The 18,059-nt window shown below is 41.4% G+C and overlaps 1 protein-coding gene across 1 annotated transcript in view; it reads left to right on the forward strand.

The window, feature by feature from the left end:
• EPHA8 (EPH receptor A8) overlaps positions 1-18,059 on the forward strand; it is a 2,987,396-nt gene that overhangs the window by 1,819,328 nt on the left and 1,150,009 nt on the right. The gene's annotated exons all lie outside the window — the stretch shown is intronic.

Here is an 18,059-nt window from a genome sequence, read left to right on the forward strand (position 1 = left end):
CCAAAGGGGGCATTGTACTCAATAATAGGTCTCATGAATGCCAAATACAGCTGAAGAATGACTTCCTTGCACTTAGATGCCATACCTTTGTTTATAAATTGTACAATATATAATGATTTCCTGACTATTGTAGACATGTGATGGTCAAAGGCAAGATTAGTGTCTATGTGTGTGCCTAAGTCTCTGACTACTGGGTGAAGTCTAAAGGGTGTGTTGTCTATATGATAGTTACCAGGGGTGGATGACTTCCAGAAGGATAGTATTATGTATTTCTTGGCATTTAGTTTTAGTTCATGGCTCTGACACCAATTGTTTGTCTGTGTCTGCCCTAACTGGAGAATATTTCTGTCAGTGTGGGATTCAATGACAGCTCCTAATTTTCAAATTTAGTCAGCCAGAGACCATTGACATTGGCATTGACTTCAGAGAAGTAAATACCATGTCCCTTGTGACTGGCCTCTTTGTAGAGGTGGACTCTCCAATTCTAACTTCCTGTATTCTCTCTGTGAGTCAGTTGGCTATCCACTGGGTGGCATATGGGTTTCTACCTGTCATCTTGAGTTTGTCAACAATGTCTGAGTGGGGTATTGTGTCAAATGCCTTGGCCAGGACAAGGTAGGCAGTGTGAACCATTTTGCCCTCATCCGTTGCTTTGGTAACCTTCTCAAAGAAGTCCACCAAGTTGAGTAGGCATGACCTGCCCTTGAGGAAACCAAACTGGTTGGGTCTAATGTCTGAATATCAGTATTGATCATTTCTATAATAATTTGTTCCATGGCTTTGCATATAAGACAAGTGAGACTTTTGAGTCTGTAGTTTCCAGGGTCTGTAGATGGCCCACTTTTGTGCACAGGGATGACTGTTACTGTTTTCCATACATGAGGCATGAAGCCTGTTTGGAGGCTACAGTTAAATAGCAATTCTAGAAAGCCTGATAGGTCATGTTTCATGCTATTTAGAAGGCACCCTGAGATATAGTCTGGGCCCACTGATGCAGTGTTCTTTGCCTTAGAGAGAGCATTAAGGACCTGTTCCCTAGTGATACCAGGGGAAGTTATATTAGATGGTATTTCCTGAGGGAAGGTTGAGGAGGAAAGATGGGTAAAGTTGGAGCTGAATTTATCGGCCAGTAGGTTTGCTCCATCTTTTGGCTCAGTATAGGTGGCTCCATTTACAATGAGGTCAGCACACATTTGTGTATTGCCTTTGAGGTTGGGGACATAGCCAAAGAATGCCTTGTGGGTGACCATGGTCTGGGAGGCCAAATTTAACTCAAATTTGGCTTTGGTAGAGTTTGTTTGTCTTCTGAGTTGTTTATTTAGTTTGATGAAAATGCTTTTATTCTGCTGGTGCTGCACCTCCTATTTTTTGCCACAATTTATTATACTATGTATATATATATATATATATATATATATATATATATATATATATATATATATATATATATATATATATATATATATATATATATATATCTTGGAGTTGGTATATATAGTTGGCAGGGGTGGGTGAGTGGGTGGAGTGCAGCCACCCCCCCCCACATGATGGAGTACAGGGGGCTTGCCCCTGCATTAAAAATGTGTTCAGTATTTTGAATTTTCAGTCTTTTCGGATTGTCTTTTGGTTTGTCAGTTATATATGTATATGTTTATTAGATACTGGTCAGTTCATAGGTGCATAGAATGATACTAGGCTATTGGCCCAGAGGCCTTTATAAGCTTAGCTAAGAATTTTGCCCATGTTCCCATAAAGTCAGCAGATGTTTTCCCTATCCCTCAGGGACACAGGTGGGATCCCAAGAGTCTATTTTCTGTTTCCTATCCAGTCATTCAGTTTGCTGTTAAAAAGGGCTGGACAGATACTCTTCCTAACATAGAGAGGAAGTCTATTCCACATATGGGGAAGTCTCTGGGACACAAATCTATCCCGCCAACAAGTTCTATTAATGTCACAGAGCAGGTTTAGGCCTTGCGTGTGGGCTGCCTGAGTGGATTTTGAATTATGGATATGCAGCAACTCCATCAAGCCTGGGTCTGAGATGGCCTTGTATGCCAGACATAGGTCACCTCTGAGCAGTCTGTACAAGACTGAGTAGAGGGGTAGGGTTTTAGCCTATCTGCATAGGACAAGTGTTTGAGACCCTGGATTTTCCTGGTTAGGAACATCTGTGGTCTCTCCAGCTGCTTCATGTGCTTAGCAAGGTACATGTAGAGGGGGGTATTGTACTCGATAATGCATCTCAAAAGGGAGGAGTACAGGGATGTTATGACCTCCTTGTTCCTGGATGAAATACCCTTACTTATGATGTGGGCCATGTAGAAAGCCTTCCATACAATGGAGGCAATGTGGTGGTCAAAAGTTAGGTTGCTATCACCCTGGGTGCCCAAGTGCCTCACAACTGCTTGCAAGCTTAGTACATTGTTATTAATGTGATAATTAGTTGGGACACCATTTTCCCCAAAAGGGATAATGATGCATTTCTGGGCATTGAATTTGAGGCCATGCTCCTGGCACTAGTCATTAGTTTGGTTAAGGCCCTCTTGGAGGATGTTCACATCACTAGGGAAATTTTTAAGACAGTGCCCAGCTTGCAGTCATCTGCAAACTTGGTCAGCCACCGGCCACTGGTTTTGGCTTGCACCTCAGAAAAGTATATTCCAAACAGTAGAGTCCTCTATACTGATCCTTGGGGTACACCACTTATTAAGGGTCTACAACTAGAGGTGGCTTCCCCTATTTTGACTGAGTGAGTTCTATCAGTGAGCTAGTAGCTAACCATCTGGTAACATATGGGTTGATGCCTAGCTGGGAGAGTTTCTCTATTATGCCCAAGTGGGGAATAGTGCTGAAGGCTTTGGCTAGGTCAAGGTAGGAGTTGTGCACTGCCTTGCCCTCGTCCATGGCTTTGGTGACTTTTTTGATTAAGCTGACCAAGTTTAATTGTCATTATCTCCCTTTGACAAAATCAAACTGTGTGGAGTCGAGCATTTGGAGGTTGCCAATGTCCTTGTTTATAATTTCCATGATAATGCCTTCCATGACCTTGCAGATCAGTTTAGTTAGGTTCATGGGCCTATAACTGCTTGGGTCAGTAGACACTCCACCTTTCTGCAGAGGGATGACAGTTGTTATCCTCCATTCAGCTGGGATGAAGCCAGTGCTCAGGCTTTGGTTGAATCGGGTGCCTAATGGAGCTGAGAGCTAATGCCTGAGTTTAATGTAGGATGCAGTCAGGGATGCTGTTGGGTCCCATGGAGACTATATTTTTTGCCTTTAAGAGGGCTTTAAAGACCTGTTCCCTGGTGATGAGAGGAGGGGGCAGGTGCTGGGGGTGTCCTGGCTTACTGATGGGGTGACAGGGGGGTGAGGTTTTCACTGAACATGTCTGCCAGCAGGTTGGCTATATCTATGACATTTGTGTATGTGGTGTTCTTAACCATCAGATTTGGGTGTTCCTGTGAGATTGTGGACATATGTGCAGAAGGCCTTGTGATTGTCCTTAGTGGATGTGACCAATTTGTCTAGAAGTTAGCCTTAGAGGATTTCACCAGTGACCTTATTTGCTTGCCCAGACAAAGGAGAGATTGCTTCCAACTCAGCACCTGCTTCTTCTTGCTGCTGGACAGCAATTTTGTCCTTTTATTATAGAATATGTTTATTGCTGCTGTCCACCAGTCAGGTTTACTCTTCTTTGAGGAAAATGATTTGGTCCTATTAGGTATTACTGAGTCCATACAGCTATGTAGGTGCTCATATATTTCTTGGTGCAGGCTTGGACATTAGTGCTAGTTCCAACTGAAGGGATGATGGCTGTGAAGCTGGTTATACCTGCTCTCAGGAAATTGTAATCAGTTGTCAGCTTTGGAAATTTTTTTGTTTCACCCTGACAAAGGGGGAGGTCAGGGGAGATGGTGACTTCGAAATTGATTGCTTTCGGGTCGGATGTTACCAAGGAGAATGACACTTTTGGGGTACTACAGTAGCTACTTATGTTGGTTAGTATCAGGTTCACGATATTTTCACCTCTCATGGAGGTGTCGATCAGCTGATCCAATGCATTGGCAGTGACAAAGTCAAGGAATCTCTGGGCATTCATGTTTGGGCTAGAATAGGTTTTCCACTCAATGGTTGGGTAGTTAAAATTACCCAGGATCAGGGTAGAGGATTGCATCTTGATGTATTCAAGTAAGTCCAGATAGGAGGAGTGGGTGTGTTCTGAGTCATGGTTGGGGGTCTGTAGCTAGCTATGATTTGAATAGGGGTTTTGTCAACAGTTAACTGCACTTGGAGTGTCTCCTGTGTGTCATACTGTTTGACCAGCCTGGAGGTGTGCATGTCTAATAAATATTAAAACTCCACCTCCATTGGCTTTGTAGCCCTCCATTTGGGGTGTGAAAGTATGGTAGGATGAGTAACCTGATAAGTCTGGGATGCTCTCCACAGCTTTGAACCAGGTTTCAGTGACTGCACAAACGTCAGCATCTTCTAGGGCAAGGAATGCTTGCAATGAGTGCAGTCACATGCTAAGACTCCTAGCATTTAACAGCATGACCTTAATATTTTTTTAGAAGAATTTTTCATGTTGGTAACTTTGTGCTCATGGCTTTGCCTAGAAAAGGCACTATGGGGAAGGCAAGATCCTTTGCCAGAAGCTTGAAGTGCAGGGGAGACAGATGAAGACCATCTGTGGCACAGCATCGTGATGTGTCAGTCATGTCCTTCCAGGCTGTCAGGTACTGGATTCCCTTGGAATGACACCAGAAACTAAGCCAGTTGTTAAAGTCAATCATTTTCTGTTTATACTGAGGCATCATTCTAGTGACAACAGGATGCTACTTAAGGCTAGGAACATACCTGCCTGGGACACATATTCAGTGAGCTCAATCATGTCTCTCTTCATATAGTCCAGTGAGGTACGTCTCAAGTCATTCACACCAACATGGACTATGACAGTGTCATAACAGTACCTGTTGTTAAGAGACTTGAGTGCATGCATGATACAATGGATTCTAGCACCTGACAAGCAGCTTACTGTGACTTTCTCTTTGTCTAGCCTGGTGAGGGGCACATCTGTGTGTTTCACGATAGTCTCCTATGATTAGTAGGTTGGGTTTGTGGCTGGGCCTTAGAGGCTGTGAGACACATACGTGTGTACTATGTCTGGTCCTTGGTGCTGTGGGTTGTGATGTGCATGTGTGTTTTTTCTTCGGAGGTCTCTTTTGTTTAGGTATGTATTTGTTGAGAAACTTTGCATATGTAGGAATGCATTGTAGAGGTGTGGGTGGTGTTAGAGGTGTGGTGTTTGTCATGTTTGTGCAGACAACCTTCTTAGTGTCTGATGTACTGGCTTGTGACTGAGACAGCAAGGATTCTAGGTTCTTAATGTAATTGCATCTCTCACATATTGTGCAAGACCACCAGAACCATTGAGCGAGGGGGAGGGAGACCCCCTCCCCACTTTTTGCCTTGTTTAGTCCCATGGGCACTTTTTGTCTTGTCTAGTTCCCTGCACTTTTGTCAAGTCCCCGCGGGCAGAGGAAAAAAGGACCGGAAGCCATGCGTGCATATTATAGATTTACACCAAACACATCTTAGGAAAATTCCACTGCCTGCTTACCTGAAGGATGCTTTGGATATATGCTGATGCTTCAGGGTAAATTTATTTGTAGTTTATGCTGCTTCTGGGAATGTGTATTTTATGCTGCTGCTAGGAATCTGTGTTTTATGCTGCTGCTGGGAATGTGTGTTTTATGATGCTGCTGGGAATGTGTGTTTTATGTTGAGTGAGGATTTTACAAGGAGCTGAGAGCATGAGGGGAAGAACAGCTTAGTGCTGCTTATGCTACATCTGCTTGCATTGTTAGTAGCACAACAGGTAGTATGCTTGCTTTAGATGCAGAAGGCTGTTGGTTCTACTCCCACAGTATGCAGATGGATCGCTGGTACTGTAGTGTGTTGTACAGTATAGGGAGTGGATGCTGCAGTCCTGCAAATGTACTCCTCTCAAGGAGTTACCTCGTAACTATAAACCTGTTATCAGTTTGCCATTCATTCCCTATTGCAATATTACTAGTTTATCATTTTTTAATGTAACATAGGCAATTTATTCTTCAAGGGCAACAGGTAGTTTATTTGTAGATGAAACAATGAAATATAAAGTTTTTTGCTAGCAGTAACCTCCTCTTTAGTTACAGATCCCTTTAGTGTGGAATTATTTTGTTGATTTTACTCAGCGATTTTGCATAATTATTGAGATTGGTGGATTGTAATAACAAAAATTGAGTAGCCTTTTATGGCTGAAATTTTCTGGAATTGGTTGTTTTGTTGTTATTGTTCATGCATTTCATTTCATTGCTTACTAGAAGACTATTCAAAACTGCAAATTTAAAAGACATTCTATCAAGTGGTGCTGTATTATACAAGGAATATAATTAAATACAATCAGGAAGGTGAATCAAAGAACGCATACATGTATGCAGGGCTCTAAAAATGTGTAAGGACCCTTTGGCTTAAAAATGGCCCAGAGGTAAGATTAGTCCTCCATTGTCCAGATGCAAAATGAATGAAGGCTTTCATGCCCTTTCAATGAATGTGAGTTTCAAGGACAGAGAAGTCTACTGCTCATGCTAAGTTTGTTTTCATTGCAAGACTGTATTGTTTGTGGGATGCCCGTGCACTGGGCCAGCAATCAAGGAGCCTCAATTCTCACCACTAACACCAGTGAGGGGAGTCCACATAGGGGAGTATAACAAATACACAAACACAGTAAAGTAGAATTTCTCTTAAGAGCACACAGAGATCACAGTCAGTCTGGGGCTGGTTTCTCCCATTCTCTTCAGATCCTCAATAAGAATCCCCACTGGCACAAGCTATAGGGTCAAGTTCTCAGCCTAGTGGGCAAGCTAAAACCTCCAGCACCTTCCTTGTCCAACCAGTGCTTTGTGTCCCTGTCCAAGTAGCTGACACACACACACTTTGAGATAAGAGTTGTATACAACCACACAGGCACTCCTGGGGAAGGCTAGCACTGGTTCTCCAGCTGTGCCCCCTTTCTGCCCAGTTTAAAAGATAGTACCAGCTGCTACCACCTACTAATATCAGCTACTAATAAGGCCCTTAACAAAGGGTGCCCAATTATTACTTTGCAATATTATTATCCAAATGGTAAGTTTGACTGAACAGCAAGGCTTATTTGCAGTGGCTTTGTACAGTATCACTGTATACAGGTAATGTAGTCTAGAGCTTAAATTATCTCTACACAAAACAGCCACAGTTGAAAGGTTTACAATATTTAATAATAAATAATAAAAACACAAGACAATAATTCTTACTATACAGTGCTTGTTAAGAGTTCAGAGATCACTGTGAAGTCCTTAAAATAATACAGTAGAAAGGTTCTGACATGAATACAGAAAAAAACTAATCTAATCTTCCTATTTCCTAGCTAAAATAAACTTACATATAGAGCATAGGCAGTCCTGGTGAGTTGGATGTTCTCAAGACAACTGCTAAATGCCCTCTGATTCTCTCTCTTTAAATTGATAACACAGTACTGCTTCACATTACATCATTCTTAACAATGTTCTGTTTTTCCCAGGCTAACAGAAATTCAGAGATTAATAACCTTTTGATCTTGCAGCTGGTCAGGAAGTGAGAATATAAAAGAAATTATACATATAAATTCTAGCCATTAACTCTGGCCTCAAGCAATAGGCAGAATAACTTTATCTAGTCATGAAATACTTGACTTATCAGCTTTCTTACAGCAGAGTGCACTGTTACATTTTTTACAGTTCAACATCCAATACGGTCTGTTCAGATTTAAGAGAACAAGCCTGTGGCTTATATACATTTTTACAAATGACAGCCTTCACATATCTTCACATATCCCCGCCCCCCATGGAGTACTCAAGCTAGTCTTTTAAGTGACCTTTGAGAAATGTTGTTTGAGGGGGTTGGGTCTATCTGAGTATACCTTACCCCATTCCCCGTCTTCAGAGCCCATCTGCATTGGCATTGCTACTCCCACTGCAGTGGTGCACTGACATATTATATGCTTGCAACTCTAGGCTCTATCTTAGCAACTTGGCATTTTACTGGCTGGCTCTGTTTAACCATGTAGGGGATTGTGATCTGTCACTACAGTGAATTTTCTTCCATACAGATCAGGCTGCAGTTTCTGCAGTGCTCACACTATGGCTAGACATTCCTTTTCTACAGCTGTATAGCATTCTTCCTGGGGTTGGAGCCTGTGACTGAGATAAATCACTGGGTAATCTTCTCCCTCTAAAAAATCTGGATAAGTACAGCCCCCACCCCATGGTTTGAAGCATCCACATGCACAACAAATTCTTTGCTGTAATCTAGACTAGCTAACACTAGGGATTGTCCCAAAGCTTATTTAAACTTCTGGAATGCCTGCTCACATGCTGTGGTCCACAGTACCTTATCTGGCCTGTTCCTCCTTGTCAGGTCTGTGAGGGGAGCAGCTATGGTACTATAACTGGGAATGAACTTTCTGTAGTACCCTGCTGTCCATAAGAATGCCCTCACCTGCTTTTTGATAACAGGTGCAGGCCATGTCTGAATGGCTTCAACTATGGCAGGTTCTAGCCTGATCTTACCACTGCCCACTTTATGTCCCAGGTAGGCGACCTCTGCCATACCCACCTGGAATTTGCTCAGCTTAATGGTCAACCCTGCCCTTTGCAGTCTGCCCCAACACTTCCCTGACATGTTGAAGGTGCTCTTGCCAGGAATGGCTGTAGCTGGCAATATCATATAGATAAGCAAGGGCAAACCCTCCTACTCCTGCTAGGATATGATCTACCAGTCTCTGGAAATTTTCTGGGGCATTTTTCATTCCAAAGGGCATCTTTGTGAACTCATACAAGCCAAAAGTAGTTACAAAGGCTGACTTCTCTTTAGCACTGGGATCAAGGGCACCTGCCCATAACCCTTGTTAAGGTCAATGGTTGTAAGATACTTAGCCCCACCCAGCTGCTCTAGGGCCTCATCTGTCCTAATCATGGGGTAAGCATCTATGTGACTATTTAATTTCATGTAGTCCACACAGAACCTGGTGCTGCCATCCTCCTTTGGCACCAGTACTACTGGAGAGGCCCAGGGACTGTTGGACTCTTGAATTACCCCTAGTTTCAACATCTCCTGTATCTTCTCCCTCAGAGTCTGTTTGACTCTTTCAGGTACCCTATAAGGGGCCTGCCTAATTGGCCTTTGGAGTCCTGTATCCACTTGGTGCTTCACTAGGTAGGTGTATCCTGGTTTTCCAGTGAATATGTCCTTAAACTCGTGTACCACTGTTCAGATTTCTCGAACCTGGGTAGGAGATAGCTGTTGGGACATTGCTGCACCTTCCACTGAGGTGTCAGTCCGAGCCTCACTGAGAAGATCAGACTCCAGATCTCCCTCAGACTCTTCCTGCAACCCACTGCAAATACTCAGCACAAGGGCCTATCATGGTAAGTTTTCATCATGTTAACATGGTACAGTTTTTGCCCCTGCCTTCTGACTAGCAGCTCCACCATGTAGTTAACATCCCTTCTTATCACCTTGTAGGGTCCCTCCCAAGCTGCTTGCAGTGTGTGGTGTCTGACAGGAATGAGAACCATTACCTGCTGGCCTACAGCATACTCTCTAGCTCAAGCATTCCTGTCATACCATACCTTTTTCTATTGTTGGGCTTCTGCCAGGTTCCCCTGGGTCAAGCTCATGAGTTCCCTGAGCCTTGTCCTGAGGTTTAGGATGTATGCCACAACAGACTCCTTGTGAGATTCACACTCACCTTCCCACTCATCACGAATTAAATATAGAGGTTCCTTCACCCTATGCCCACACAACAATTCAAAGGGTGAAAAACCTGTGGATTCCTAGGGAACCTCTCTGTAAGCATACAACAGATGAGGCAAATATTTGTCGCACTCCATCTTAAACTGGTCTGCAAATGCCAGTAGCATGGACTTGATTGTAGAGTTTAACCCCTCAACAAGACCATTAGTCTGGGGATGGTAGTGGATGGTCTTCAGTTGCTTCACCCCACATTACTTCCACAGACAAGCCAGCAAGTATCACATGAAATTGGCATCTCTGTCAGTCAGTATGTCTTTTGGGAAACCTACCCTGCTGAAAATCTCTAACAAAGCATTTGGCACATTTTCTGCCTCAATGGAGGACAAGACACTGCCTCAGGGCATCTTATAGCATAATCTACTACCACTAGGATATATTTTTCCATGTGGAACATGGGGTACTCAGAGGCCCCACAATATCCATAGCTGGCCTCTGCAATGGCTCCTCAATCACAGGCAAAGGCATCAAAGGAGCTCTCACCTTGTCTCATGCCTTGCCTACCTTTTGGCACTGCTCACAGGTCCTGCAGTACCCTGTTACATCTCTGGAAATTCCAGGCCAATAGAAGTTCTGTGTAATATGTCTCTTTGTATGTTTTATGCCCATATGGCCTGCAAAGGGAATATCATGGGCTAAGAAGTGCCAGGCAGTAGCATCTAGGTACTACCAACAGCTGTATTCTCTCACCTTCAGCCGTCCCTCAGGGGTCCACTCTCTATACAGTAACCCTTTGTCCCAGTATAAAGATTCCCCCTTCCCTTGAGAATCAGATGCCTCACTAGCTACCTGCCTCAGGCCTTGTAATATAGAGTCTGAGAGCTGAGCCTGTCTCAACTCTCTCTTTGTAATCCTTCCCAGCTCCCCTTCTACAGGAAGTCTGGCATCCTCTGACAGTGGTGCCTCACTGTCAACCTGGGTACTACTACTCACCCCTACCTTTGCAGTCAATCTGTCCAAGGGAACATCAGTACCCACAAGCAGCTGTGGCTCACCTTCAGTCTCAATGCTACAGGGTAGTTCCATCCCTGAAGTAACCACCTCACAAGTTCTGGCTGCAAGTATGCAGTCTGTCTGGGTCTCCCCCAGGCTACCAGACCCACATGCTTGTCTTGAAGCCTGATTGCGTGTAACTGCATTAACACAATGTGCTACCTCATTCAAATCCTTCCCTGTCAGGACATCTGCAGGTGGTAGTTTGGTACTCTGGTTGTCTTGAGACAACCTACTATTGGCATTTTGTCTTCCCCACTTTCTGTCTCCCTCACCTTTTGTTCCCCACTTTGCCTCTGTGGACAACTGTATGCTACATGGCCCCACTGGTTGCATTCAAAGCATATAACCCTAGGTCCTGGAAGTATACCTGGACTAGTGGCTTTCCCTACTACTGGCAGATTCTGTCGGGGCAGTCTGGCCTGCCCACCATGGGTTCCTTTTTAGAGCCATGAACATTACTGGGGGTCCCTTTCCTGTGTAGGGATGCCCTGCTTGCTAGTTATAGGCCTCCCTTCTTCCCCAACTCCTCCGAAGTAGCACATTGTCTATCAGCTAACCAGATCCTCATGTCCTCAGGCAAAATGCTAAAGGCTTGTTCCCTCACCAAAAGGTATGCCAGCCCTTCAAAAGTGATTATCTGACATCAACTCACGCACCTATGAAAAGAAATACTCAGTTCAGCAACATATTCACACACACTTTTATCTGCCTTGCATCTATGCTCACAAACTTTTTCCTATAAGTTTCAGGTGTTAGCTTAAAAAATTCTAAGAAGCAATTCTTAATAGCAGTATAATCAAAACATTCATGATCAGTTAATCTTGACAGCACAGTTATAGCTTTATAATGGAGTAAGGGGGGTCAGGAACTGTACCCAGATCCTTTGGTCAACATCATGCTGTTTACATACCCTCTCAAACATATGAATTAAGCTATCAAAATTATCCCCCTCTATAAGCTCTGGAATAAATTTACTGACCTTTTTTGCTTCTAGGGTGCAGTTACTCCCATCCTCATTACCTCCATGACTCTGGTGAAGAGTCAGCATCTCATTTTCATACTGCATCTCCTTTTCCACAGTTTCCATTTCCAAACACCTGGCCTCCAACTCAAATCTCTTTAGGGCCAGATGGATTTTTAAGTCCTCTGCACAAAGGTTGAGCTGTCTATTCCTTGAGAGTTATACATCTCCACGGTCAGTCTGATCCTCCTCCTGGTTGCTGTTTTCTGATGTAGTGGTGACCAAAGCTGCAATCATGTGTGCCTTAGTCAGGTTTCCATGCACCAGTCCCCTAGCCTGGCACATCTCAGCCAGCTGGCCCCTTGCCAGCTTTCCATACTCCTCTGCTGATATGTTTACCTGGTCTCCCTGACTAACTAAGCTAACAAAAGAAATAAAACAATTGTGATCTGAACTTTGAGTATTCGTTGCATGGCTGATTTAAAATACAAAACACCTTCAGAGATCACTGTACATAAGCTGCAGGAATTCGCACTAACCACACCACTACAAGCCAATTAGTATTTGCCAACCAATTAATATGTGGTGTGGATATTCCACCACTGCCAAACAAGTAATATGTGACACCCATGCACTGGCCCAGCAATCAAGGCACCTCAATCCTCACCTCACCAGCAGGGGATGTCTACATAGTGGAGGATAAGAAATACACACACGGTAAAGTACAATTTCCCTTAAGAGCACACAGAGATCACAGTCAGTCTGGGGCTGATTTCTCCCTTTCTCTCCAGAGACCCAATAAGAGTCTACACTGGCACAGCTATAGGGTCCAGATCTCAGCATAGTGAGCAAGCTAAAACCTCCAGCACCCTCTCTGTCCAACCTGTGCTTCGTGTCCTAGCCCAAGTAGCTGACACACACACACTTTGAGATAAGAATTATATACAACCACACAGACACTCCTGGGGAAGGCTGGCAGAGATTTTCCAGCTGTGCCCTCTTTCTGCCCAATCTAAAAGGTAGTACCAGCAAGGTAGTACCAGCTGCCACCACCCACTAATATCAGCTACTAAAAAGATCCTTAACAAAGGGTGCCCAATTATTACTGTGCAATATTATTATCCAAATGGTAAGTGTGACTGAACAGCAAGGCTTATTTGGAGTGGCTTTTTACAGTATCACTACATACATGCAATGTGGACTTTTCAAGATGGTGGTCCTCTAGTGTGCACCCTCTGCACAGAGCTCCTTCCCTCAGCTTCAGAGTTTACAGGATAATTTCATTCCTTAGTTCTAATATCACTTTTTGAAGGAGAGGATAACTCAAATACATGCATGCTACTAGTTCAGAGACTTTATTATTAATGATACTTGGTCTAAAAACTTATAACAGTCTAATAACGTTGGACAAGTGCTACAGCCACGTGTAGTCAAAGGCCGGTGTTAACCTGCTTCACACCCAGTCTACCAAGGTCTCATTAAGCATGGCAAAGGAATCTGACTGTATGGAAACACAAACTATAAAAGCCAAACTTTCAACGGTCTTTTCACCAGAAAAGGAGGTAAGCTCCAAAAGACAAAAATTAAATAAACAAACAACTGACTCAAATAAAAATAGTGTTAAAACAAAATCTGAATCCACCTTTCACATGGATAAACTAAAAGAAGCGCTACAACTGATCCAGAATGCTATACAAAATTTCTCGGACCAAATGGACAAATTTGGTAGTGTTATAAATCAGATCGTCGAGAGAGTGGACATTCTAGAGCAAAACACACTTTCAAATGATTTACTTATAAAGAATTTAACTGACGAGCTGCGTACCAAAACATCCTCTATTACAGAATTTCAGTCTAAAATAACTGACCTTGAAGCACGAAGCCGACGTAACAATGTACTAATCAGATCTCCCCGAGTCCTATGACAATCAGGACTTATTAAAAATATCCAAACAAATTTTTGATCAACTTTTATGCTTAGAGGGGTGCTCCTCTGAGATAACAGTGGAGAGAGCACATCGCGCTGCTTACAAGAAACAAGAATCCACATCACCGCGTCAAGTGTACACAAAGATATTAAACTTCCAAGACACTCAAAGAATCCTCACATCGGCTAAGAATCATAAGTCCTTTACTTGGAATAATCACAAATTGTCTTTTTCACAAGACTTGCCTATTTCTATTAAAATGGACAGACAGAAGCTTGCTCCGTTCTGCGCTGACCTGATTAAAAGAGATGTCAAGTTTCAAATGAGATACCCGAGCACTCTCGTGTTCTCTTGGAAAGGTACAAGATTTTCAGCCAACAATACAACTGAAGCAAGAGAAGCTTTTATTAAAGCTTTCAATAAGGTTCCGACACATTAGAATGCCCTAATAATGCCTTAACATATATAATATAGAACTTCATATATCTAAAGATCCGGGAACTGTTGGGGCATATGTACTCAGGTTTAGGTCCTCGCAGGCTTGTATCTGTTTTGGCTTTTTGTAATCTCCATTTAAATCTTTCAATAGAGTTCGACTGGGAACCACTTAAGTATTGCTATTACCCAGCGGGACATCTTTGATTCCTGGCTTCTAGTGGTTCTCACAAAAATCTCCTCCTTCCTGTTTACAGTGTCACTACAGCCTGCCTCGTTCTTGCATGATCAGCAGATCTCGGATGCATTATCTCCGGATTCCCGATCAGGTTTCCACAGCCTCAATTTAAAGATACTCTTTTCAATGGTTATGAGCTGCCCACAAGGCAAGATTTTATTTCAATGATGTTGCTACTGGTTCACAGCATTTCACAATCACTTAAATGTCTACAGCGGAAAATACACAATCCATCGTCTCTTGTTGTTACTTTATTATGGTTCAGAAAACGAACATTATCAGAGTCTTGGTCAAGCTGTATGCAGAACCAATATTACTTTGGTATTGCTCATAGCCAAATAACTCTACTGCTTCCCTCACTTGCATAAATAACTTTATGCTGTACATTCTTAATATTTAATCCAGTTACAGATATAACAAAGTTTTGGGTTGGATGACTAAAGAGCCGTGCTACTCGGTAGTTTTAAATGGCTCTTTTTGTTATAGTCTCCTTACTAACTTAGAAGTAAGCAAATGCTCACATCCCAGTTTCGATTTCCTTAGGAATAGTTTAATACTAAATCAGTCAATGGCTCTTGCTATTGTAGTTGATGGATATAGTCAACACCTGTTCTTAAGTCTCTTCTGTCTGCTATTAGTTAGAGAATTAGTGATGTACCTTTAAGACACCATTGTCTTTTTGCAATTTTTAAATCACCCCCTGGAATATCTTCATATACATACAGCCTTACATTTATTGTTAAGGTTATTTTGCTCTGTCTTTGCATAATTGGGTTGTGCTAGTCACAACCTATTGGTTTCCATGTAATTACATGATCAGTGGTAACATCTTTTTTGAGTACTAATATCACTGCAGTGTCTGGTGAACATTATAAGAGACAGTCAAGCTCACTCTTAAGGCGCATGAGTAGATGTGCCATTATGTACCTAAACAACAAGTTGTGCACTATGTCTCTTACCTATTAACAAATGCCTTTGGTCTATATGGTGTCCCTGGACTAGAAATATGCATGACAAGTTAATATATCCAATACTACTTATACTACTGGCTATAAACTTTTTTTTTTTGTTGTTGAAATAATATTACTAAATTTATAAAGCCCATGTCTAGTCAAGGACCATGAATCTATGGTGTCGGATGTGAACTGGTACATAACATCCATAGAACATTTGTTATGCATTTGTTCATTTTTTATTGTGTTCTGTATTGATTCTAGACACTTTTACTCCGACATTATAGTTTGTGGATGTAGACTTGCATTACATGTATATTTGATGTAATAATTATTATATATCTTGATACTGTTTTATAGCTCTTCTCTATGGTAGTAAGGTTAGTCTATATCTCATAAACCTCTCTTTTTTAACAGGAAAATATTTTTTATTTGATTGCAACCCATTTTATTTTGTCTCACCTGTTCTCTCGACTATTTGAAGCTCAAGTAATTTATTACTTCTCTTTGGACTTAACATTCTTCATCCTGCCCTTGCCATCTTCACCTACTACTAAAATGTGAGACTATTCTATTTATCTTTCTAGCTCTTCCAATCTATTATCTTGACTTGTAATCTAGTCATATCTTATTCTTTTAATATTTCTTGTTTAACCATGGTTTGTTTGTACTAACCCCTCCTCTCTTATCTATCTTTGTATGTTGTTGTCCTATTTCTTCTTTCTGTTACATAATAAGTGTACTGTTCTTTAATTATTCTCATCTTACTTATCCTACTCTTCTCTCAGGTTGCTCTTAAGTGTATTGATACAGGGTCCTAGTGTGATCAGTTCTTGGATGTATAAGGTTTTGTATATATGTATTATACTGTTGTTAATGTTGCTTGTTATAGTAGTCCTTTTCAGGACTCCACCTATTTTGTATTATCCGACTTGTGTATGCTGTTAACCAAACATGTTCTTTCATCTGTTTTATTTACATGTATTCCTTCTCTTAGAGGGTCTAGGTGGGTAGGCATCGGGGATGTAATGAAGGAATATTATGTTTACCTGGAAGTTTTTCCTACTCTATTCAACTTACAGTACATGTACGTTTTATGGTTTTGGTCTTTACTTTTTCCCAGACTTTCAATAGCATTATTCATATCTCCTTAGTCTAATATGATTTTTAGTTTATATGGTCTTATCCCTTATTATTGATTCTTGGAATGTTAGAGGGCTTCACAACAAATCTAAAAAATATCTTCTCTTTCATTTACTCTTCAAATCCCAGGCAAATATATGCTTTTTACAAGAAACACACATGCTTAGAGAAGAGTGGGACAAAGAGAGGGGGAAAAAGTGGATTAACAACATCATTTCAGCAGGCAATAGTTCCAACTCTAAAGGGGTGGCTATTATAATTAAGAGCAATTTCCAAGGGAGTATCCTGGATGAGAAGTATGATGAAGATGGGAGATGGTGTTATTTCACTGCTCGCATTCACAATCTCAATAAACCAATACTCTTCTTTAATCTATATAGCCCATGTATTCAACAACACATTTTTATACAAGAGGTTTATAATATTCTTTCTTCTTTCAATGACCACTACATCATAGTGGGAGGGGATTGGAATGCTGTCATAGATCCAGATTCAGATCGAACTAGCGTTTCCCTTTCATATAATCGTCAAGCATCTACTGCCCTTGAGGAATTAATGACTGATCTCAATCTTATAGATCCCATTTCATTTAGTACTCATTCTACCAAAAATGATTTTTACACATATTATTCGAAATGCTATAATGCATGGTCAAGACTACATTTTGTCTTGCTATCTGATTCCCTCTCTTACTTAAAGAATTTTTACTCTTCAGAACCTAGGTTTTTTTCTGATCATTCTAAAATCTCACTCAAGCTTTTCCATGATCCTATTACTCCCTCTACATCCCTATATAATAACTGGTCATTAAACAACAATATACTATCTAATAAGTCTTTAATTCAGGAAATTAATGAGATTTTGCTTAATACTAATGTCAACATGAATAACCCACATATCCCACTTGATATCCAGTGGCTGCCTGTAAAGCTTGCCTCAGAGGCATCCTAATCAGTAAAGCTTCTTACCTCAAAAAGTGTTATAAGAATAAAGAATATAATCTCTTATCGAAGATCTCTACCCTAGAGAGTCAATATAGACATAACCCAAATCCCAATACATATAAATAAATGAATGATTCACAAAAAGATTTGCTGCTTCTTCAGCAACAAAACCTATACATCTGCAAACAAAAGCTTCTTTCCACCTATTATGAATGGGCACAAATGCCCTCTAAAGCCCTTGCAAGAATAATCAAAAACAATCAATCTCTTCCTAGAATTTCATTCTTGCAATATGATAATAAAACCTACAATTCTGATTATGAAAGAATGCCTTATTCACCCTCCTATACTCAGATGTCTACTCTGAGAAAGTGGATCCATCTTCCAATCATTCTGCGGAATGTTTTTTGAGTTCTATCCAATTTCCCTTGCTAAATGAATATCAAAGTGACACCCTCTCTGCCCCATTAAGTCTTCAGGAAATTTCAGATGTTATTGCCAAACTTAAAGCAAACAAATCACGTGGCCCAGATGGATTTACTAATGAATTCTTCAAAACCTTTAATTCTAAAATTTCTCCTATCCTTCTTA

The sequence above is a fragment of the Protopterus annectens genome, chromosome 2.part0, assembly GCF_019279795.1.
Source record: "Protopterus annectens isolate FY-2018-M chromosome 2.part0, PAN1.0, whole genome shotgun sequence".
Classification (NCBI taxonomy): domain Eukaryota; kingdom Metazoa; phylum Chordata; order Ceratodontiformes; family Protopteridae; genus Protopterus; species Protopterus annectens.